We start from the raw sequence: 23,656 nt of genomic DNA, 5'->3' as shown, positions 1-23,656 counted from the left end.
AATAATAACAGTCCTTGTTTCACAGAGTTTTGAAGGCTGAATGAAATAATACGTATAAAATATTTGGAATACCTCCAGCATATAGTATATGTTTTACCACCCGTTATCTGAAATATGAAACTTTATACTTTTATAAATAAAAGTAAAATCTTTTATAAATAAAAGATTTATTTATTTGACTCAAGTTTTGTGTGAAAGAAATTATGGATATCTTACAAAATATCTCTTAAAACCTAGCTCTTGATAATGAACATGTCTAAAATAAACTAAGAAAATAGATTAGAAAGAGTCAAGTTAGCATATAAAGTTATCTGGCAAGAAACCATGGATCAATTCTATGTTTAAACTCTTATAAGTACTTTTTGCTTGTCTAAAATACTGGATGTCTTTAAGTTGGATGAAATAATACATCACAAATCACATGAAAAATATAGATAATATTCCTACAGAAGAAAAGTATCTGGTCAATAGAAGGAGAAGACAAGCCATGAACAAAGAGAAATTATTTGTAAAGGACACAATGGATAAAGACTGTTATTCAAAACATTAAAAAGAATTCTTAAAACATTACAATGAGGAAATAATACTATTAAAAATAGGCAAAAGTCTTTTCACAGTCACTTCACTAAGAAAGATGTATAGATGACAAGAAAGCTTATGAAAAGATTATGAAAGTTTATGAAAAAATTAGGGAATGGCACATTAAAACAATGAGATAGCATTACATGCCTATTAGGATGGCCAAAGCCTAAAGTGCTAACAGTGACTTAAAGCAAAAGAAACTTTTGGTCACTGCTGATGAAAAATGATGCCCACTTTGGAACACAGTTTCTTATGAAACTGAAACATTCATATCATACAACAGAATAATTATGCTTCTTGATAATTACCAAAATAAACTGAAAACTTACATCCACACAAAAATTTCCACACAAAGGTTTATAGCAGCTTTATTCTTAATTGCCAAAACTTGGTGGCAACCACAATGTCCTTCCAGAGGAAATGGATAAACTCTAGTACATCCAGACAAAGAAATATTATTCAGTGTTAAAAATAAATGAACTATCAAAGTCACAAAAAGACATGGAAGAAACTTTAATGCATATTACTAGGTGAAAGAATCCAATCTGGAAAAGCTACATATTGGATGATTCCAACTGTGTGACAGTATGAAAAAGAAAATTATGGTCACAATAAAAAGTTTAGTGGTCGCCAGGGCTTAGGGGGGCAGAGCACAGAATTTGAGGGGCACTGAGCCTATTCTGTGTAATACTACAGTGGTAGATACATGTCACATGTTTGTCCAAGCTCATGGGATGGATAGCACCAAGCGTGAACCCTAATGTAAACTATGGACTCTGGGAGATGATGATGTGTCAACTGATGAACATCAGTTGTAACAAGTCACTTGTACCACTCTGGTGGGGAATGGCCATAGTGGAGGAGGTAGTATATATCTGTTAACAGGAGTTCATGGGAACTCTGTACTTTAAATTTTATTGTGAACCTAAAGCTGTTCTGAAAAAAATAAAGTCAGTTGATTAAAAAAATACTATCTGGCTTGCAGATATCGACTAAGCAGTAACATAATAATGTTAGTAATATATAGAATCTAATTTTTCAGCACAAAAATTTGAGACTGGGTATTGAAAATATGTTTGGCTTATACACACTTTAGCCATGATTATAAAACAACTAGAAAATTAGGTTCAAATAAACAAAAATATTTCAAGTTTACTTTCAGAAATTAATCAACTAGGTGATTTAATTTTTTTTTACCTAGCACTTGGCCTGCCTTTTTTACATTTTTGTGAACACCAAAAGTTGAGGAAATAAAGATTGAAAATTGAATTGATAAACTCATAAAAACATTTGATTATACCATTATGCAGAATAAACTAAATATTAAGCAAAGAGTTCTGTTAAATTAGTTATAAGAGTGAATGTAAGGGGAAAGGGGGAGAAAAAATGGTGACTATAGAATAAATTGTACCTTAATAATGATATCAACAACCTATAATGGAATATAGTCTGAACAAAATGAATCACTATGCTGTATATCTGGAACTAATAGAATTTGTAAACCAACTATACTTATATTAAAATAATAATGATATCATTCTCAATTGCAACTTAGAGTTAAGCCTCGAGGAAGTAAAAATTAACCTTATTAAAAATAATTTGCATAGGTTTGGTGAAAAAAATTTCAAGTAACTTGAATTAACAGGAGATCATATTTGGTTCAGTTCAGTTGCTCAGTTGTGTCCGACTCTTTGAGACCCCATGAATCGCAGCATGCCAGGCCTCCCTGTCTATCATCAACTCCCAGAGTCTACCCAAACCCATGTCCATCAAGTCGGTGATGCCATCCAACCATCTGATCCTCTGTCATTCCCTGCTCCTCCTGCCCCCAATCCTTCCCAGCATCAGGGTCTTTTCAAATGAGTCAACTCTTCGCATGAGGTGGCCAAAGTATTGGAGTTTCAGCTTCAACATCAGTCCTTCCAATGAACACCTAGGATTGATCTCCTTTAGGATGGACTGGTTGGATCTCCTTGCAGTCCAAGGGACTCTCAAGAGTCTTCTCCAACACCACAGTTCAAAAGCATCAATTCTTCGGCGCTCAGCCTTCTTCACTGTCCAACTCTAACATCCATACATGACCACTGGAAAAACCATCACCTTGACTAGACGGACCTTTGTTGACAAAGTAATGTCTCTGCTTTTTAATCGGCTATCTAGGTTGGTCATAACTTTCCTTCCAAGGAGTAAGTATCTTTTGATTTCATGGCTGCAACCACCATCTGCAGTGATTTTGGAGCCCCCCAAAAATAAAACCTGATAGTTTCTGCTGTTTCCCCATCTATTTCTCATGAAGTGATGGGACCAGATGCCATGATCTTAGTTTTCTGAATGTTGAGCTTTAAGTCAGCTTTTTCACTCTCCTCTCTCACTTTCATCAAGAGGCTTTTTAGTTGCTCTTCACTTTCTGCCATAAGGGTGGTGCCATCGGCATATCTGAGGTTATTGCTATTTCTCCCAGCAGTCTTGATTCCAGCTTGTGCTTCTTCCAGCCCAGCATTTCTAATGACGTACTCTGCATATAAGTTAAATAAGCAGGGTGACAATATACAGTCTTGACGTACTCCCTTTCCTGTTTGGAACCAGTCTGTTGTTCCATGTCCAGTTCTAACTCTTGCTTCCTGACCTGCATACAGGTTTCTCAAGAGGCAGGTCAGGTGGTCTGGTATGCCCATTTCTTTCAGAATTTTCCACAGTTTATTGTGATCCACACAGTCAAAGGCTTTGGCATAGTCAATAAAGCAGAAATAGATGTTTTTCTGGTACTCTCTTGGTTTTTCGATGATCCAGCAGATGTTGGCAATTTGATCTCTGGCTCTTCTGCCTTTTCTAAAACCAGGTTGAACATCTGGAAGTTCATGGTTCATGTATTGCTGAAGCCTGGCTTGGAGAATTTTAAGCATTACTTTACTAGCGTGTGAGATGAGTGCAATTGTGCAGTAGTTTGAGCATTCTTTGGCATTGCCTTTCTTTGGCATTGGAATGAAAACTGACCTTTTCCAGTCCTGTGGCCACTTATGAGTTTTCTAGATTTGCTGGCATATTGAATGCAGCACTTTCATAGCATCATCTTTCAGGATTTGAAATAGCTCAACTGGAATTCCATCACCTCCACTAGCTTTGTCTGTAGTGATGCCTTCCGAGGCCCACTTGACTTCACATTCCAGGATGTCTGGCTCTAGGTGAGTGATCACACCGTCATGATTATCTGGGTCATGAAGATCTTTTTTGTACAGTTTTTCTGTGTATTCTTGCCACCTCTTCTTAATATCTCCTGCTTCTGTTAGGTCCATACCATTTCTGTCCCTTATTGGGCCATCTTTGCATGAAATGCTCCCTTGGTATCTCTAATTTTCTTGAAGAGATCTCTAGTCTTTCCCATTCTGTTGTTTTCCTCTATTTCTTTGCATTGAATGCTGAGGAAGGCTTTCTTAACTCTCCCTGCTATTTTTTGGAACTCTGCATTCAAATGGGAATATCTTTCCTTTTCTCCTTTGCTTTTCGCTTCTCCTCTTTTCACAGCTATTTGTAAGGCCTCCTCAGACAGCCATTTTGCTGTTTTGCATTTCTTTTCCATGGGGATGGTCTTGATCCCTGTCTCCCGTATAATGTCACGAATTTCCGTCTGTAGTTCATCAGGCACTCTATCAGATCTAGTCCCTTAAATCTATTTCTCACTTCCACTGTATAATCATAAGGGATTGGATTTAGGTCATACCTGAATGGTCTAGTGATTTTCCCTACTTTCTTCAATTTAAGTCTGAATTTGGCAATAAGTAGTTCATGATCTGAGCCACAGTCAGCTCCTAGCCTTGTTTTTGCTTCTCCATCTTTAGCTGCAAAGAATATAATCAATCTGATTTCGGTGTTGACCATCTGTTGATGTCCATGTGTAGAGTCTTCTCTTGTGTTGTTGGAAGAGGGTGTTTGCTATGACCAGTGCATTTTCTTGGCAAAACTTTATTAGCTTTTGCCCTGCTTCATTCTGTACTCCAAGGCAAAATTTGCCTGTTACTCCAGGTGTTTCTTGACTTTCTACTTTTGCATTCCAGTCCCCTATATGAAAAGGGCATCTTTTTTGGGTGTTAGTTCTAAAAGGTCTTGTAGATATTCATAGAACCGTTCAACTTCAGCTTCTTCAGCATTACTGGTGACTAAATTTCTATACCACATTTCAAGCACTTTCCATATATATATATATATATATATATTTAAAACTGTATACATATATATATACATTTACTGTATTTATCTATATATATACAGGTAAAATACATTTATTTATGTATACACATATATATACACATATATATTATATATTATATATATTATATATTATTATATATATACATACATACATAGGCATGGGCTTCCCCTGTGGCTCAATGGTAAAGAATCCGCCTGCAATACAGAAGTCACAGGAGACACAGGTTGGATCCCTGAGTCAGGAAGATCTCCTGGAGGAGGGCATGGCAACCTACTCCAGTATTCTTGCGTGGAGAATCCCGTGGACAGAGGAGCCTGGTGGGCTACAGTCCACAGGGTCACAAAGAGTTGGACACGAGGGAAGCCACTCAGCATGCACACATGCAAACAGGCTTAGTCCACTGAGACCAAACTTGCTATCTGTTACACTATTTTATTACCCCAATGTCAATTTATTTGTGTTTTATATCAAGCATTATGTTAAATTTTAGGGGACCTGAGATTTCCTAGTGTTGGGAATTATGCCTATAGATTAATAGATAGAAACGTTGGAAAACAGTGTCAATTCTAACTTTGAGTCAAATGGATTAACAGTCCAACTGGAGTAATCCATTTCTTCTGTGCTAATGGTGCTAACAAGCAGAATGACACTTGACCAAATACTACCAGATGAATGATTTCCAGAACAGTTTGGGGACCATATGTGCAAGTAAACCTGTTTTTGTTTCTTTGTTGAAATCACGAGCTGAAATAGATGTTATTGCCCCATTTTTCCCAATAAAATCAGATAAAATGACTTTACTTTTCAGTATTTAACTTTCCCTACATGTAAAATAGCTGAAATAGTACAGACTATTTTCTTGTTTTACCCAAAGAACTGTCAAAATTAATATGTCTGTACTGATTCATTATGCACATTTATAGTTTTTTGTCATCCCAGGACATTCAATGACACGTAGTATTTTTGGTGGAACATAATAGTCCTTGTGTGTGAGAATTCTGAAAGCTATTTCATACCCATGAACTTGTTTGGGATTTTCAATCATCCAGCAAGGTTGTCAAAATAGATATTAATATCCCCATAGAACAGAGGAAAAAACTAAGGTTTAAAGAACTGACACGCTTTCCTACAATCATTTGGTCTATATCAAAGCCTAGGCAAGTGACTCCTAAAGTAAATTAGGTAGAGTCCAGATCAAAACTTAGGTTAATGACTCCTAAATAATTCCTCTTTGCTGAAAAATGATGCTTGTTACATTCTTAGTATAATATTTAAACAGCCTTAAGAAACTGTATAATTCATATTTGTTTGTGATTTTTGTGGGGTGCTTGCTGATCTATTTCATTTTCCTTTAGATCATGTAAAATAATACTCTAGGAGATACTATTCAAAGATATAATATTTATAGCAGCATTTCTCAAACTATTCAGTGGAACATGTGTTCTGTGAGGCTGAAGTTAAAAAGTGTTCCAGAAAAAAATAGATCCTACAGTCAAATTAGTTTGGGAAATCTAGCATATTACTATCTTTTGAACAATTAATATAGTGAATCCTGCAGTAAAGCTACCTGTTTAACTTTGTTACATATCCTTGTATACCAATGATATAACTTAAATTGATTTTCTTATGCATTAAATTAGAGTATAATGACTTTAGAACAGTTTGTGAAACAATTCTTTACAGAAAATATCTTGAATAATGAGTATTTGTACTTTTTCTTAATTTTTTTCTAATACAAAGGCCTTGACTCTTCTCTAGTTATAATGATTAAATTCTCATCATTTTAAGCACTTAGAGGACAAGCACTAGATGTGGCTCATCTTCTTCTTTCCTACTAACTAAGAATTGCTGCCCACACAATGGTAACTTTTATATGAATATAATGATAGAGTTACTACGAGTATGCTACTGTATTAAAAGTAAAAACAAAGTTAACCAATCTGTAACAATTTTCCTTGGACTGAGTCAATAAGTGACAAGAAAAAGATGAGAGCTCTAACCTTGAGATCTTTCTCCTCTTTTCTGATGAGAAATGGGAATGCATTTCTGTTGAGAAAATGCATCCTACTCTGCTGGAGACCAAAGGAAAAGGCAGAAATCACATTTCTCCTGCAAAATCTTCACGTGAACAGGGGAAAATTGGTTCCACTATTGAAACGATAAACCATAATTATATACACTCACACACATTTTTTTAAGATAAAGTAATACAGCATAGCATTGGTGATGGGGGAGGGGGCAGTGGGGGAGGCAATGCATTGACCTAACACTTTCAAGATAGTGTATACATCTTCAAACATTGAGTGTAACACTTTAACATCTTTAGCATAATGTTAGGACTAAACCTTAACTCTCATAAAGGCAGTGACTGTATTTCCTTCATCACACAGCACCTGAAACTTGGCTGAGAGCTGACACACTGGTAGATATTTGTTGAATGAATGGATGTGGGAATGAGCATATCATCAATCCTGCTCTTTTCAGTATGTTTTGAGAAGTTTTCTCACTGAGCTAAGAGAATCTTCAGTTGAAAACTCTTACTATTTTCTTTTCAAAGTTTGTTTTTACTAAATAATTTTTCATTAAAGTTATCTCTAACCAAGAGATGAAAAACAGTTTCTTAATACATAGTAACATGTATCTGGTTAAATCCTCAGACATAGAGCTGCCCAGCAGGATAACTTCAGGGTTAGATCATTGCAGGCTCTGCTAGTGGTCAGTCTGGGTTGGGGCCAAAATGGCGTTTAGGTCCTATTACAATTCTGAGTGATGGCCCCTTTATCATACTATCTGACCCTAGAGATATTTAAGAAGCCCAGAGTGTTCTGCCCAACACAGGAATCCAATTTCTTGTCCTTAAGTCTTATGAAAAACTGACCTGCCTAGAGTAGACATATTTTCAAATGGAAGAGAGCTAGTTTATTCATGGTAAACTGAGTTGTTTCTCCTGAATCTAGTGAAAGATGTCAAGAAAATAGTATTTTTCCCCTTCTTCTAGTAGAATCCCTTCCCCAACTTCCTCTTAAAAATCAGGCAGTCTATACCAGGTATGCTTTTCCTAAAAAAAAATTGTAATTGAATAATTTCCACTGTTCAGAACAATGTTGCTTTGTCTACCCTGTAAGTATAAAGTTTTCCCTATATTTTACCTGGCTCCTCTGTAGCCTCAGAATTCAATGACCTAAGTCCAAATTTGATACTACTGAGACACATAAGTTTAGCATTAGGGTTCATGAAAGCAGACTTTTGCTAGCATCTGAAAAGTGGAGGTAACAAACACCAATAACATGGTAGGTATTGCAATGTGGCTCTATTTTCCTATTCTTAATATTAATGTAAACACTCCATTGATAACATTAGACACATATTTTCACATTTACAGATATACGCCATGTCCTGTGAGTTGCAAAATATTCAGTAATTGAGGACTGTTTCAATCTTGCAATTTTGGACTATTTCAATCTTGCAATTTTGGAGTTATTTTCAGATTGAGCAAAGATCAAAGCACCCTACATATGTGCATAGCTTTAAACATATTAGACTAGAAATAAGCCATGTTTGCTGAGAAAACAAAAGGAAGGTAGAATTATAAAATGTAAAAGTAGTCTGCAAACAATAGTCACTTTTCACTTTATTGAATTTTGATTTCTAATGAAACACTAATAGTAAGTTTTGTTTATTTTACCATATTTGATCTAGGTCTGAATCTTAAAACTGGGTTTTCCAGAAGCTACTATTTTAAAATAAGGATTAGTCAAGATACTTGTTATTCTGTAAATTTTATGCTATATACTTAGCAACAGATAAACTTCAATTTTTATTTTAAGTTCAGCTAAAGCATCAATGATCTCAGTGATTATTTCAGCACTGGACCCTACATCCCTTTGCATCTAATAGGCTATATTTTGAACCCCATAGGTGTGTACATTCTTTTCTGTGAAAGATCTGGAGATGACAGAATATACTTTTAAAAGTCAAAACTGTTAAAACTTTAAGCCCATTTACCTAGAACGAGAGTAAACAATAATAGAACTTGCTATTTCAAAAATACATTTGGATTATTAATAGGAATCACTGAAACCTTCCGAAGGTTAGAAAAATATTTGCTTTCAACTATGTACTCTCTAGGCAACTAACCCCCTCTCCAAGCATATTCAACCCTATTTACCTTGAAACAAATGTTACACCTTCCTGTCATCTTGCCATTAGGATATAACAGAAAATAAACCAACTGCATGTTCTAGCTAACTACTCACAATTATATTTGTAAAAGAAAATACAAATAAAAGTTGTAATCCTGTTCACTTACTCAGAATTTTCAGACATTTACCTAATATATGATTTAAAATGAGGGTTCTGAGTAATATAATCTTCATGAAATTGCCTTAAAAGTGGTTAACTTAGGAAACCATATGTCTGATTAAGATGCATCTTAAGAAACAATAATGTTACAAGTGGGATGATCAGAATGATAGCTATTATAATAAAGACATTAGGAAAATGGTTTTAATAATCTCAGAACTTTACCAGAACGTTAAATTGCCTTTATATCAGAAGTAGCTATGATTGTTTCTGAAAAGAAAGTATAAATAGCAAGCTCTTGCGGGGAGAGCACCAACTCTTCTAGGCAGACAAGAAGGTATAGCCCTGAATCTCCCTCACACCCTTTGGGGAATTTGCTTGATATCTAGGAAAGCAGGATTAGACCCTGGCCTCTGCTTGTGCCTGGGCACCCAGCTCTACCTCCACTGGTCAGGTAGCATTTCACTGTGCATGATAAATTGATCCAATCTTCACTTCTTGGACTGCTTAAGAGTTTCTTCAGAATTGCCAGGGTCCACACTATCTAGTTTCAAGTCATTTACTCAGAAGCTACAGGCTCCTTTGGGGCTGTCCAGAAAAATGAGGATAAATCATGTTTCTCTTACTACTTCACACACCTCAGTCTCTTTATGTAGTGTCATACTGGGCACCCACCATAGGGTTGGTTTCTTAGCCTCTCAGTACAAAGTCAGGAATGGGACAGGACATCTCTTCTCATTCAGGTTCAAAACGGAATATAGCTTTTCTATGGTCAAGGTCTGATTTGTAATTTAAATTATAAAGATGCCCCAAATTATTTATTTAATTATTTTTGGCTAAGTATATGGCTTCATGTACATCGAAGTATTGAGGTGATAACCAAACAAGATGGGCCATGTTGCTTTCCTATTTCTCCCTGTTTCTCTCATAGACTGTGTAAAAACTCTGTTCATTTTTACTTCACCAGTCCCTCATAATCTATTCATTCTTTAGTGTTCTGCAAACTGACCTTCTCGTTCACCACTTTCTAATATGGTCTTTTTGATTCTCAGTCTATTGACCCCTTTTCAGGTTATTCCTCAATTTCTGTTCTTGAATCACAGCCATGCCTTCTTATAGCTTCAATTAAATAATTTGTCCTCTTCCTTCACCTTCAAGATTGAATCTGAGGAAAGCCTTGTCTAAGAAATTATTAACAGTTTAAGTTCTTATTGGTCATGGCTGCAAAGTTTTGTCTGGGTATTGGAATAACCAAAAGAGTTACCCAGGTCTATTTCCAACTCTTAAAAAGGCTCAAATAAAAACAGTGTGTGGTGGGTGGGTGGGGTGGGAAGTGGGGGTGTATATATGCTTGTGGTGTGAGGTTGTGTATGCTCATGGTATTGGGGGGGCATGTATTGTTTGGGACAGTTGGTAGAGGAAGGATTTTAAAAATCACTATTTTTATAATAAGAAATATTCATTCCATTGTGAGAAAGATGGCCTTGATAATTAAAAAGGCAGGTAAGAAAAAGTTTTATCTCATGGGATTGACAGCTTGTTTCCAGAAAGTTATTGTTCATCTTTGAGAAGTGTGTGAATTTGTTTGTACAGTTGGAGGAGTAATCTGGAAGGTCTGCACTGGAGATAAGACTATGATGGAGGTCTTGTGCATCATAAACTATTTCACCTGGCTGGGAGTGCCAAAGCCTCTCCCCACATCCACCATTTCCTCAGCACTGAACCTTCCACCTACCTCCCAACAAAAGCCAAAATTATGCTTGATTCAAAAGGCAAAATCCTCTAAGAACTAACTGGCAGGTGACCCAGGGACTAATTCACCCTGAATTTCTTAGATGTGGGACTTGTACCATTGGGAAATCAGAGATGGTTCCTGAAAGAGAAATTAAAATGATGGAGTTTCCTAAAAAGGAGTTGGAATCTAGATGTCAAAGGATAGAAAGACATTTTTCCAGAAAAGCTCAACCTAAACATAAGGAAGCAGGATAAGATCTGGACTCTTTAATGATCTATGAAGGTTTTAATTCCCTGGCTGCTTTTCCTTCAGCTTTACATTTCTCCCCTTCCAACATACAATTAATGCTATGGACCACATGACATTTCAGAAAATTTCCATAAATCATCAAATCCTTGTTTTCATATAAAAAAACCAAGGAGTCGGTCTGAGCTGATATGGATGGAACAAGAACTGAATGAATTCACTGGCAGAAGGTGAGTAGAGTCTGAGGTGACCGTGAGAATCTATGGTACCCAGGAATTCACAGCAAACTTGGTGAGGGTGCTGAACTTTCCACAAATCATGGACTAGAGCTTGAACCTAACTTATCTGTGACCAAAGGACAGAGTGACCCTAGCAGATTCTTGGATTCTGTGCTGGGCAAACATTCCCTACAGTTCTCTCAGTCTTGGCAAGGAGTACTGAGTATTATATCTAGAACATATCCATCATTATGAGATTGAATTTCCCTGTTGAGATCAGTTAAAATAATCTCATTACTGGAAAAAGAACAGAAATCTTTTTCCTGACACCTGAGGCTGTGACAGAATCTACTCTGAACACTGTGAAGCCTATGGTAACTAGTAGAGTGCTTGAACTCTGGGAAGTGCTTAGTAAATGTTTACTGATGTTTAATCCAAAATGTTCCAGAAGCTTTATAGGAGGTTACAAACAGACTGGGAAAATAAAAATCCACGAATCCCTCAAGAGAGAGGCAATCTTACAAGAATATTCAAACTATTTTCTCTGAAGCAGTTTTAAAAGAACCATGAAAGAAAAATTCTAAATATCCCATCTTTATGATACAGGTTTACAAACACAATCAGAATGCCAAGTATTACTATAAAAGGCTTGATTTTTTTTGTTTAACCTTCCCTTTTGCCCCTCTTTGTTATGAAAAATTTCAAACAACAGAAAGTTGAGAGAACAATAAAATGAGTGTTCATATGCCCATCATCTAAAGTCAACAGTTATTAATATTTTGCCATATTTGTTTGTCCTCTCTCTTGCTCTCTTACTTTCTCTTTCACTCTGGGAGGGACTATCTGAAAGTAAATTTCATACATAAGTCTTTCCCTCAAATAATTCAGTTTTCACCTTCTAAGAATAAGCATATTTTCTTATGTAGCTATAATTTCACTATCACACTTAAAAGACACTTAAAATATCACACTTTAAAATACAATTCTGTAATATCACCCAATATCCAATGCAAATTCAAATTTTCCCAATTGTCATTAAAGTATTTGTTATAACTCTTTTTTTTAAAAACCAATATCCAATAAAGGGTCCCATATTGCCTTTGTTTGTTACGTCTAGAGTAGTCCCCCACCATTTTTTTCTTCCATTATACTGAGTTTTAGAAAACACCAGGCCAATTGCTTTGTAGAATTGCTTACAGTCTGGATTTCTCTGATTGTTGCCTCGTGGTTTGAGTTAATCTGTGCCTTTGTCCCCTGCAATTCCTGTGAACTAGAAGTTAGATCTAAAGGTTTGGTTATTTTTAAGTTAAACAATCTTAAGCAAGAATACTCTGTAAGCAATACTGTTACTTCTTATTACTTCAAATCAGAAAGCATATAATGTCAGCCAATCCCACCAGTAATAAAGTTAAATTTGATCTCTTGGTCAAGGTGATTCCCACAGGATTTCTCCATAGTGAAAGTAAGTTTTCCCACCTGCAATTAACAAGCAGTTTGTAGAATAATACCTTGAAACTTTACAATTATTCTGTTAGCACTTCCCTACCCTCAACTTTCATATAAGAGCTTTAGCATTCACTAGTGATCTATCTTTGAATCAACTGTTTCACTAGGGATTACTCAGCACTTTTTACTGCAAAGAGAGATACAAGTGATATCCTAGAGGAAGTGTAAAGAGGAAGCCAGACCATTAATAAAAATGTTTTTGTCTTGAACTCATTTTGAGAGTTGTTCCTCCAGAACAGCATAGAATGGATAAACAATATGGTCCTATTCTATATGTATAGCTGCTGCTAAGTTGCTTCAGTCATGTCCGACTCTGTGCGACCCCATAGACAGCAGCCTACCAGGCTCTGCCATCCCTGGGATTCTCCAGGCAGGAATACTGGAGTGGGTTGCCATTTCCTTCTCCAGTGCATGAAAGGGAAAAGTGAAAGTGAAGTCGCTCAGTCGTGTCCGACTCTTAGCGACCCCATGGACTGTAGCCTACCAGGCTCCTCCATCCATGGGATTTTCCAGGCAAGAGTACTGGAGTGGGGTGCCATTGCCTTCTCCGATATGTATAGCACAGGGAACTATATCCAATCTCCTGGATAAAACATATGGAAAAGAATATTAAACAAAAAACGTATGTGTGTGTAAAACTGAGTCACTACTGTACACCAGAGTTTGGCACAATATTGTAGGTCAGCTATAATTCAATTTTAAAAACACCAGAAAACAAAATACACACACACACAAACAGAAAGCAGATAGAGTAATCACATAGAGGAACCACAAAGAGGAACATATTTGCTTCTGTGGGACAGACATTTGAAAAATTGTTCAAAGATTTAGGGCATTTTGAAGAGGATAATCTTCATAGTTTGTCATTATGACCACTCTGGTGGTCTTCATCAATTGTTGCTTACTTATTCTATGGGAACCTGGAATAACTACATAGCAATCATATTAGAATAGCCTACCAGAAACAAGAAATATAGGAGGGGAGAGTAAACACAGCAAAAATCTTTGAAGGCTGAAATAATAAGATCCTAAAAGTAACTTAGTAAGTTAGGAAGACAAAGAACATCTTCTAGAATGGAAAGAATTCCTTAATTTCCTCTAGTTCAGACCATTTTAACACTACCAAAATCAAGGATTGAATGAGTTCAGAGGGATGGGAGTCTTTGAGATGTGAAGCACAGCTTATCTGAAAACCTGAGTTTGTGAATATGAGAGTTACCAACTGGTTTATAGTCAGTCTGTGATTTTTTGCAAGCTTGGTTTCTAGTTTTATGATTTAAGATAGAAATATGATGCTTTCTTTTATTTTCCTTTCCTTTGTCTGAATATAAAAATTGGGTATGCCATTAGCAGAAATTATACAAAGAAAAACAAGGGTAACTCCTAATTACACCCTCCAGACATAATATTTTCTAATACTTTGGTGTTTATCATTCAAGATATTTTTTTTACATATATAGTTTAAGAAAAAATGCAATTAGATTATTATACTGTTTTTGTAATCTGCTTTTTCAGTTAATGTGTATGATGGATGTCGTTCTGTGTCCTCTTTCTGTGTTATGTTATCATTGATGATGGAAATGATTACATTACATAGATGTACAATAATTTATTAAATAATAATCTTTTGAAAGGCACAGGGCACTACAAGTTTTCACTGTTGTGAACTGTGTAGAAGTGATTTTTCTTATATTTCAGTTTTTGTGCACTGTCCTGTAATTTCTTCACACAAAATTCCAAGACGTAGAATTGCTAAGTGAAAAGACATACATTTAAAATAACTACTTGAAGTACATGTTTATTCTACTTATTGCCACATGTTTAGCTATCTAATTCTGTTTTGTCTAAATCTGAATATTTAATTTTATTTTGCCTAAGTTTAGTTTTTAGAACACTTTACATATACAAACTTACCAGAAAGCTAGCTATGACATCACCTTCAATAGTCTGTTTGTTTAGTAAATATCTCTTCTAGTAATCAAAGGTACAGGATTTTTCTACAGACCTCAGGTTACTGGATGCTATATTACAACAAAAGCGAGTCTTATACTAAATTCTTTTACAAAGGTTAATTGGAAAGTAGACATAAATGTTATCATACATCATTTTATTGTAAATTCAAGGAAGCTTATACTCTCTGTCCTGAGAAACTCTTGAAAAGACTATAAATGGAAATTCTTTTTTTTTTTTTACATCACAGGCAGAATGCAGGAAAGGCAAAGATAGTTAATTTTTGTGATGGTTGGGCAACAAGGTACTTCAGAAATGGGTACAAATGGGTGTCCATTTCAGCAGGTTTTGACCTGTTGAGTTCTTTATATACTAATGGCTTGTTTAGGAAAGGATAGTGAAGTCCTTACTACCTTTCCAGGCAACACAGTTTATATACCTATAATTTGTGGTGACCTCAATGGGAAGGAAATCTGAAAAAGATATAGATATAGATATAGATACATGATGTTCACTTTGATGTACAGCAGAAAGTAACAGAACATTGTAAAGCAACTACCCTCCAAAAAAAAATTAATGAAAAAATGCTGAAGTCCTCAAGGAGCCTAACGTGTCTATTTTAACTCAAGTGTTAAATGCACTTTGACTGACTACTAAATTCATCTTTGTGAACTTAAGAAAATTCTTAGCTTTTCCTAAGAATTTATGTAGGTTGCGGCCTGTGGGTATTTTTACCCCTGCTTTACAATGGAATGAATGTGTGTGTGTTTTGTGTACCTGGTTGGGGAACAAGAGAAACAGGTGGTATGTTAAAACACATTAATTCATCCATTCCACACCAGCTGTCTGGGATACCTTACTTTTTTCAGTTCTGAAAGAAAACATTGATTGTTTGGGCCTCATAATTTCTAAGTCATGAAGGTACAGAATAGAAAATTTCCTGGGCAGACCAAGACTTCTGAAACCAAATGAAGGTGTAATCAGAGTGGAAAGTCATCTACTTTTAAATGATACTCATCTGCTTGTATTAAGTCTCTCATTTCCAGATCTGACAACAGGCTAACCACACGTGTTTGAACTTGTCTGCACTGAGGATTGTTTCCTATAATGTCTAGGTAATAGACTCAAACAGATACAGTTGTTCTTTTGCTCTTCATGTACCCAGACAAGGACACACTCTGAAAATAAATTTGTCTCTAATTTCCTTTGTTTCTTCTTTCTATTTTGATTTTCTGATCCTGCTGTATTTGGCAGGTAGACACATTTTCTAGATGAGGCAGTGAGGAAGGCAGGAATCAGGACATGCTTTATGATGTTCTTTTCAGGTTGCTTTAAGCAGCACCATATCTAAAGAACCCAGCCTTCCTGAATGTCCAGGCAGGTGGCTCCATTATGAAGTCACTGAAATAGCTCATCGCAAAATGGACACGTGACAAGCTACCAACTGAGCAGGTAAAAGCACTGTGTTTGGGGTTCTCTAAGGTCAGTCAGTTTGACTAAATGTACAAAGAGGAGAACTACACTGACGTTGGGGCTGCTTTTAAAATGGGTCAATAAATAATCACCATTCAATCAGAACAGCAGAAGAGACTGGATGTATTCGAAGGCAGTTAAATGGAGGTGAAAGTAACTTTCTTTCCATTTAACTGAGCTGTTGTAAGGATCAAGTGAGAATCCAGATGAAAATGTTTCAGAAAATGTTAAGTGTAATTCCTATCTATCCTACCCATTCTTTTTCTATTATTATTTAACTATTTTTGATGATTCCAGCCAGAGAGAAGCTATAAATATTACCTGAATTATTACCCTTTACAAAATTATTAAAAAAGAATTCCCTCTTTAAAATCAAATATAGGATGGGTACTAAACTGCTGACCAACTGTGCTCTGTAGATGGATTTGGTCAGAGCAGACTTTTCATTCTAATAGATTTGTCATCAAAATTAAAAAGTTAATGTTCCAATACAAATTTTGGATTTCTCTTCTTTATTGAAAAAGTGGGAGATTTGGAAGCAATGGTTTCTCATTCATGCATTCATTCAACGAATATGTATAGAGGTTCTACTACGTGTCAGGCACATTTCTAGGCATTAAGTAAATGATAGAACAAAGTATGGCAAAAATCAGCTAAAAATAGTAGGGGCTGCTACTTCATACAAGCATATGCTCTTTAGTTTTATCACAGCCTCTACCACCCCCACTTTACATTCTGACCACCAGGCACACCATATTCATTTCTTGTAATTGCCTGGTCTCCGTAAACATTTAATGTGTTTGAGATGCCTGCAATACACCTGCAGTTTGCATATCTTCATTCAAGTTCTAGAAAGAGATACTAATGAACCCATTTATTCATTCTTAATAGTACATGAGGAATTAAGTTAGGAAGAAAATTGCTGTCTGTTATTAAATTCAACTCAAGCCTCTGTTAAGTCTCTGATACATGTACATTCTTAGAGAGGGCAGTCTGGGAATTGAGCTTTGGAAGGAGGGGTATTTCCACTGTAGGATGCAAAGGAGGCATGTGTCATTTCAGGGGAAGATAGCAGAATTGGCATGTTTGAAGATGTTGAAGAGACCAGTTTGGCAGGAGCATGGGATAATGGAGGGAACAGCACAGTTTCACAGCTCTTCACATGATCCAAAACATATTATTGTCACTCTGTCCAGAAAATTAGCAATCACAGGTAAACAAATCCTCCAGAAAATATTGAAGGATAACAAAGAATGAAGTGGTTTTAAAATATTATGTCCTTATGATACCTAAATAAAAGAAAATGAGCACAGACTTGGATCATGCATTTGTTACAGTATTTGTAAAGCTTTGAAAGGGTGGGAAACAGGCAATTGAGGAGTTTTTAAGCATCTACATTTGGTCCCACATAAGTTTCCACATACTTGGGCATGATCGACCATTCAGATAACTATACAGATAATACTCACAGAGTATTCTAATATAGTGTTTGATGAGTCATGATGATAAAGTACTTATTAAGCCTTGGCTCCAGTCTAATAAATATTTTTAACTTGTTCATGTGTCAAAAACAACTTCTGAAATCTTATTATTTTCATGACATTTTTGGAAAGGATGATAAGATGCCCAATTGTACATGCATATAAACTATATATAAATGTATTACAAAGAGAGGTGAGGATAGTAGTTAGGAAGTTAGAATGCCATTCTAGCACCTGACATTTTGTAGTTCTGAAAAGAAAACTTCTGATGTCTTTAGGGGCCAAGAAATCTCCTCTTCATCAACATGCAATTTGTTTATTTTATTTTAGTAAGTGCTGTGTAAATACCATGTGCCTAGTGCTAGATTACGTACAGTGGAAATGGCATCTTAGAGAAATCACAGAACTTGTTATCAAGGAGTTCATGATTTTCAGGGGTCTAGTTTCCCAATGTGGCATTTACACAGATTTAAGGAAAGGCTGAGAATCTCTTTTTCTATTCTCTTCTCAGTCCCGTGGTAAGGCAAGTTTTCATTACTGGGAGTGGATTGACTGCTAAACTAAATTAGCAATTATGATGGGTACAATTAACTGATAAAGAATTTCTTATCACTTAAAGTACCTTAAGAATTAAATCTGATATTTATTTAACCTTACTTGGTACAGCATATTGGGCTGAAACGGATACAAAGAAATAATGAAAGTCGCATTCAACACTTGGCTCATCTGTACCTGTCACTCCACAAGACACTTCATGGACATTATAATTTTTAAACTGTGACCCAGGTCTGTCAGGTTGCAAAGTCTATTTTCTTTCCTCTACACTATGCTCTGGTGCTTGCCCTTAGCAAAGTTATAAATCCAGTGGGCGAGACAAGGCTACTACATACACATAAAGTAGTAAGAGAATAAACAGAATTTAATTCTGTGGCCTTGATTTTAATACCAAAACAAACAAACAAGCATCGACAACAAAAATTACACAACTTGTTTGGGCTAAGTGGTAGAACAGAAGTATAGGTCTCCATGTCTTTGGCATCATGAAGGCCAGATTCGCCTTCACCCTTTCTTACTGTGTGACCTTGAACTCTGATGCTCAGTTTCTTCATCTGCCTCATGACAATAGTATCTACCGCACTTGAGAATTAAAGCTACATGTAAAACACCTTGCATAATGTTTGCCCCAAAGTAGAACCTCTGTGTTATTCAATTGAATGGGCATTTTCTGCCTCATGTTAAAAGACCCTCACAATTTTTGACAGTAATACTGGTGCCAGCTCTCTTGAAACATCCTCATTACTTGTGACCTGAGATTTCAGTCTTACACTTTTCCTCCTATCTCTTTGGATACTTCTTGATTTTTTTTCAGGACCCAGTGCTGGATTTTACCCTGCTTCTTTGATCACTGTACCTTCTTCCTATAGACTCTCATGGACATACACATGTATATTCTGACAACTTCAAAGGTATTTCAGACTTCAAACTGTCTTTTGAGTCCCAAACTGGATTATATAACTCCCTATTCAAAACCTCCACTGACTATCTACTTGACCAATTCCCAAAGGGACTATGTCCACACTGAATGTCCTATATCCTACCAACTTCCCCAACCAACCGATAAAGCTACTCGTATCATACTTCTAAATACTTCAATGAGTTTCCATTGCTCTTAGAATAAAAATCTTGCCTTTTCTTGCATAGCCACATTGTAATTTGCCTCGGATTTCTCCAGCTTCTTTTCATGCCATTCTCCATCATATTCAATAATTTCCGATAGACTACCCTTTGTTAAGATCTTCAAATACCCAAGCTCCTTCCTGAGTCAGATGTTTTGCACCTACTGTCTACCTCTTTGCCTGGTAAATTCTTTGTGAAATTTCAAGTTACAGCTTAAACTTTTCAGAGAAACCTCCAGGAACTCCAGGCTATGCAGATTAAACTTGGTTCTTTTGCTGCATGCTTTTATAGAATAATGTGTTTCTCCTTCCTAGAACTTAGAGCATTCATTATATATATATATATATATATATATATATATATATATATATATATATATATATATATGAGAGATCTCTTCCTCTTCTTACAAAGTCCCAATCCTATTGGATTAGGGCCCACTCTTATGTCCTCACTTAATCTTGATTACTTAATCTTGACTTCCCTGGTGGCTCAGAAGGTAAAAGCGTCTACCTACAATGCGGGAGACCTGGGTTCGATCCCTGGGTCGGGAAGATCCCTTGGAGAGGGAAATGGCAACCCACTCCAGTACTCTTGCCTGGAAAATCCCATGGGCAGAGGAGCCTGGTGGGCTACAGTCCATGGGGTCACAAAGAGTCCAAAACAACCGAGCGACTTCACTTTCACTTTCTTTCTTTCACCCTTCAAAGACTCTATCTCCAGATACAATCAAACTGAGGGTTAGAACTTCAACATACTAATTTTAGGTGAAAACAACTGAGTTCATAACACAACGTTGCATATATGAGATAAGACTTGAGATGGGCCAAAGTATGTATGTGGAGTGGGTTGCCATTTTCTTTTCCAGGGGATCTTTCCTACCCAGGGATTGAACCCACATCTCCTACATTGGCAGGCAGATTCTTTACCACTGAGCAACCAGGGAAGCCCCTAAAGTATGTGGGAGGAGAAGGCCATTGAAGTACATAGTATATATTCACAGATTTTAAAAGTCAAGGTGAAGTGCTGATTAGTGCAGGAGTTATTAGGAAGTAACTGCAGATTCTCGAGACATCAGCTATAGGCAAAATGGATCATGTGGGTTCCAGCTATATATTCACCCATACATGAGGCCTGGAAGCACGAGCTTCACTAATGACAATGGAAATAGAAATTTTCAGAGAAAATTTTCCTGAAAAAGAAAACAAACTTACAATAGCTTGGAAGGAAAAAATACATATATTTATGACTATGAGGCAAGAAGGTTTAAAAAAGTACTATAAGAATGAGGAGATGGTGAGGAAAAAATTTTAAAATATGGTAGCGATCTCAAGGTAGAACGGCAAACAAAACAGCCACTTGACAACAAATTCAGCACTGCTTGCCCAGGGACAGAAATCTTTGACCTCCGCAACAGCTGCAGGAGCTCTCTAATCTCTGGTAACTCAACAGAAATGAATTCCAGTGTTCAGGTGGCCATCATTTTTTCTGCCTTTGCCACTGGTTTTCATCTTCAAAACCTATGTACAAATGGCTCTCTCTTTGCCTTGGAATCCCAAATTACGAATCCTGGTGAGCTGGTGTGGTATATTAAGAAATACAGCTGGTCTTTGTTTCTGATTCCTAGGACAGAGCATCTGAAACCTTCGAAACTTCCTTAGTGATAGGAGTGTCTTCTGTAATTCATAAGGAGCTTTGGAGCACATGCTAATGAGGTGACTGGTTGGGGTCCCTGGATAGCCCCAGGATGGGGCTGGTCACTGGAAATACCAAGTGACTGGAGGGGTTCTCAATCCCATCCACTGTCTCGAGGAAAGTAGGAGGGCAGTGAAGGCTGAAGATTGAGCTCTAGAAAAACTCAAAAGTAAGTAGATTTGATGAGTTTCTGGGTTAGGGAATATGTGGAAGTTTTGGAAGGATGTACATGCAGACATCCTTGGTGGCTCAGATAGTAAAAAATCTGCCTGCAATGCAGGAGACCTGGGCTAGAACCCTGGGTCGGGAAGATCCGCTAGAGCAGGGAATGGCTACCCACTCCAGTATCTTTGCTTGTAGAATTCCATGGACAGAGGATCCTGGAAGGCTACAGTCCAGACAGGACTGAGTGATTAACATTTTTCACTTCATACCCAGACACAGCAAGGAAACCTCACACCTTCCACCCCTGCCATGCTTTGCCCTATGCACATTTTCCATCTGGCTGCCTCTAGGTAGTTCACTTTTATAATAAATCAGGTCATGTAAGTAAATGTTTCCCTGAGTTCTGTGAGCCATTCTAGTACATTATCAAACCTGAGGAGGGATTGTGAAAACTTGAATTTATAGCTGTTTGGTCTGCAGTATCCATGACAACCTGAATTTGAAATTGACATCTGCAGTGGGGTCACTCTTGCGGGACTGAGCCCTTAATCTGAGGGATTTGATGCTATCTGCAGGTAGACAGTATTAGAATTAACTTTGTAGGACACCCAGTTGTTGTCTGCTGAGAACTAAAGAAAGCCTTGATGTAGGAAAATCCCCACTCATCTGGTCTCAGAAGTCTTGAGAAAAGGGAAGAAAGATATAGTTTTCCCTTACAGGTGGAGTCAATACCAGAGAGCCTCATGTTCGGTGAATTTATCTCAGATTAAACATCTACAGTTACACTTCTCAACTATGTAAATATATAACTGGTAGCATTTGGCATCCCCATCCTTGAGCTCCAAATTATGCTCAAATACTAGTGGATATTTGAATGTATCCTTAACCATCTTAAAAACCTTTCTCCTTATACATTTGAAAGTTAGGATATGTATTTATTTATCTTTTTTATTTTTAAATAACTTGATGCTGAAACAAAAAATTTTTGTGCATATGTGAATACAGAATCTATCAGCACTGTGTAAGTATGGCAGATCCAGCTATAAAGGAAAAAGAAGAAAAATCTCTCTTCACTCTGTTATTTAGAAACCATTAGCTAAGCAAGGCTAGGCATGATTTTCCATGTGAGGGAGAAACCAGGGCAAGCAATCTTTGCTTTAGAAGATCTAGCTCTAGGTTTTGGCTTAAAAACAATGTCATTGTTGAATCTGAAGGGCAAATTTGCCACATGATAATCATGGGGATGTCATAAATTGCATTCTTTCCTTCTCCCCAAAGAGGTTATTACAGAACAAGGATTATTTTGAAAATGTCATCAGAGATGTGGAAAAAAATAATCTCCCCCTCTAGGTAGAAGATAATAAAAGACTAAGGGATCCTGGTGGATTTTCAGCTAACAGAGGGCACAACCTTGCTTTCAGTTAAAGCAGGAAAAAATGTGGCAAGGTTACATTTCTTTTGTAGGAACCTGCTATTTTTATTTTACGGTTATTAAGCATTTCCTTCATGCTCAAGCTCTTACAGAACATGCAAAAAAAAAAAAAAACAAGTTTTCAAAATGGGTTAAAATCTTAGGAGAAAAAATTTTGCTCTCAATAAGATTACCTCTGGAAAGAGAAAAAACAATTAGTCACAGGCAGCATTACACATTTTGCAATGTTGGAGATCCCTGTTCGATTCCTGGGTTGGGAAGATCCCCTGGAGAAGGGAATGGCTACTCACTCCAGTATTCTGGCCTGGAGAATTCCATGGATTGTATAGTTCACGGGGTCACAAAGAGTCGGACATGACTGAGTGACTTTCACTATTGAGACTGCAAATGGGTAGTATGACTGGGCTTGGGAAAACCATTCACTCATTTTTCTTTTTATCTATTCCCTTTATTCCACAGGACATTTCAAGGCAGCATGATCAAGAGCCAGTCTAGAGGAAAAAGGATTCCCAAGAGAGGAAAGAGTAGTCTTTAGTTGTGAAAGATGGGAACATTTTCCACATATATGAAATAGGGTAAAAGAATAGGTGGGGGAGAGTGTGGGTGTAAATTAGAAGCAGAAAAGTCTGTTTGATTTAAAAAAGAAAATGACAAGTGCAAGAAGAGTGAGTTCAGTTTCTCATTTTTATGTGCATGTAGGTTTAGTTCTAAAGAAATTAGAAACATCTGTTCTAGTAGTACATCCTAGGCTATGATTTTTGTCCCCATAAAATTCCATGTACCTTAAATGATGAGTGCTTAATAGCTGGGCATATAGTTCTCATTGTGTAAGATCCTAGAGATGTTGAAGTTTGAAAGTGAAGACTAGTTGTTTATACTTGATGAAAATATTCAATGGTGAAGACTGAGGATATTTGAAGATCTAGAAATGAATCTATTCAAGATCTGTTCAAGACTAAATTTTATTCCCATAGCTATGAAGCAAAA

At 36.6% G+C, this 23,656-nt stretch overlaps 1 protein-coding gene and 1 long non-coding RNA gene across 4 annotated transcripts in view; one reads left to right on the top strand and one right to left on the bottom strand.

Annotated features, from left to right (window-relative positions):
• Nucleotides 1-23,656, bottom strand: part of NLGN1 (neuroligin 1) — a 911,840-nt gene that overhangs the window by 146,610 nt on the left and 741,574 nt on the right. The gene's annotated exons all lie outside the window — the stretch shown is intronic.
• Nucleotides 16,150-23,329, top strand: LOC145539388 (uncharacterized). Its single transcript, XR_014077762.1, has 2 exons — nt 16,150-16,198; nt 23,129-23,329. It is a non-coding gene; the product is annotated as an uncharacterized LOC145539388 (long non-coding RNA).

The sequence above is a fragment of the Giraffa tippelskirchi genome, chromosome 2 (assembly GCF_054371585.1).
Source record: "Giraffa tippelskirchi isolate mGirTip1 chromosome 2, T2T-mGirTip1v1.2.pri, whole genome shotgun sequence".
NCBI classification, from domain to species: Eukaryota; Metazoa; Chordata; class Mammalia; order Artiodactyla; family Giraffidae; genus Giraffa; species Giraffa tippelskirchi.
Note: the sequence above shows the minus strand (reverse complement) of the source record. Positions and strands in the feature narration are given on the sequence as shown.